We start from the raw sequence: 2,014 nt of genomic DNA, 5'->3' as shown, positions 1-2,014 counted from the left end.
ACAAACAAATGTCTGTTTTCCGCGCATCCTTGTAAACCCCCGCCCCGGGGAAAATTCAGGTATAAAAGCCGGCCCGAAAATCAAGGAAATCAGATCTGCTCCGATCTCCGGATCTACGAGTAGCACTCAGGCCTGGTTTATGCGAGCAATAACTGTTAACTTATGCCGGAATCGGTAAAGTTTAACTATATAAATTTAATACTTCTGTTTATACGAAATTGCCGAATGCGTATAAACAGAAGCATTGGAATCCTATAGTTAAACTCTACCGGTTCCGGCATAAGTTAACAGTTATTGCTTGCATAGACCAGGCCTCAGGGAAGCTTCTTTTCGGTTGGGCAAACCGACAGCAACTCCGAGATCCGCTCCGCTCCGAGGGAATCTTAGATTCTCTGCCGGGTAAACCGACCTCCGCTCCGCTCCCGGGGGAATCTTGTATTCTCCGCCGGGTAAACCGGCATCCGTTCCGCTCCAGGGGGAATCTTGTATTCTCCGCCGGATAAACCGGCATCCGTTCCGCTCCGCTCCGGGGTATCTCTGTATTCTCCGCCGGGTAAACCGGCTTCCGCTCCGCTTTGCTCCGAGGAATCTCTCGATTCTCCGCCGGGAAAACCGGCTCTCTTTTCCGCTCCGCTCTGGGAATTTCCTGATTCTCCGCCGCGTAAACCGGCTATCTCCCGCTAGAAAACTCTCCGGGAATCTTACAATTCTCCGCCTGGAACGCCGGCCCGCCTTCCATTAGAACCGGGCGTGGAGAATAGCGTACTCTCCATCGGGCCAACCAGCTCTTTCCGTTGAAGCTGCTCCAGGGGAATGATCAAAAAGCAAAAACCTAGCGTAGAAAGACCGGACGAACGACAAAGTTTACTTTTCGGCAGAAAGTGACTTTTCGGCGCTGTAAATATTTTTCTTCGCAAATCGATAAAAGTCGGTTTGTAACACGACATTAGGTAAATTTTTTTTATAAAAAAGAGACTTTCCGCACGATAAAGCTTGTTCTTGCGATAAACGCGTTTTTGAGCGCTTCCGCGGGATTTGCGCGCCAGGAAACAAAAACATCTAGCGGAGGCTACCAAACGGCCTTGACCGAGTCGCGCCGTTTAAATCACCGTCTGTACATATCTTAGTTTTTTGTGGTGAAATACACGAACCAGCAAAAAACGTGACTTTCTCACGCGTTATTCCGGGAATTACCGCCAAGAAATTTCTTCGGTATATTATATTATTTTTATTTGCTCTTTTGTACATATAACTTCTCATTTTGTTTGAATTGACTAAACCTTATTCATTTTTGTTACTGTAAATCACCGAGTTCACTCTTCTTCTCACCTTTCCCTGAATCCGACGAGCTATTCCGCAGCAATTTAATAACTTAAAAGAACGGAACATTTTTCACGATAAATAGAACCGTTACAAGCTCCTCTCTGGACGCTGGCGGATCTGCCTAGTCGTGTCGTCACAATGGAAGTGTAATCTGACGGGACAGTAATTGACCACAAAAAGTGAGCATCTGGTGTCCTCGGGGGCTGTGGGCTCTCGCGCCGGAGCGGGTGGTGGGGCTTAAAGTCGCGGGCGGTGGGCGAAATCCTGGAGTACGGAACCAAGCTCCAGCCATTTGCGGCTCTGGCTAAGTGAAACCACGCGACCGCGATACTCGTGGGAACAGAATGAATGATAACAAAACTAAAATCACCCCCAAACCATTCCCCAAAAGCGGAGCCTCCTCTGGAGGCAAGCGCCCAGGGGAATCTTGCAGTGCGGGAGCGGGCTCAGAAGCCCCAAAATACCACATAAAATATAGCAAGGCTGCTAAGCGCCGTTATAATAAAGAGATGCTAGCCGGGGAAAGTGGGGCCAATACGGTCCCCTCTATCCCTGCAGCTTCTTGTTCAAAAAGTGGAACTGGGGGTGTGGATGCTTCTGGTGGCGCAGCAAAGCGCGCCAGGCCGGAGCACACTACTCCCAGCCCCTCAGAAAATCGCCAGGGCAAGAAATCCAAAAATGAAGGATCGTA

This window comes from Pseudomyrmex gracilis, unplaced genomic scaffold (assembly GCF_002006095.1).
Source record: "Pseudomyrmex gracilis isolate BER0280 unplaced genomic scaffold, ASM200609v1 scaffold_792, whole genome shotgun sequence".
Taxonomy (NCBI): domain Eukaryota; kingdom Metazoa; phylum Arthropoda; class Insecta; order Hymenoptera; family Formicidae; genus Pseudomyrmex; species Pseudomyrmex gracilis.
Note: the sequence above shows the minus strand (reverse complement) of the source record.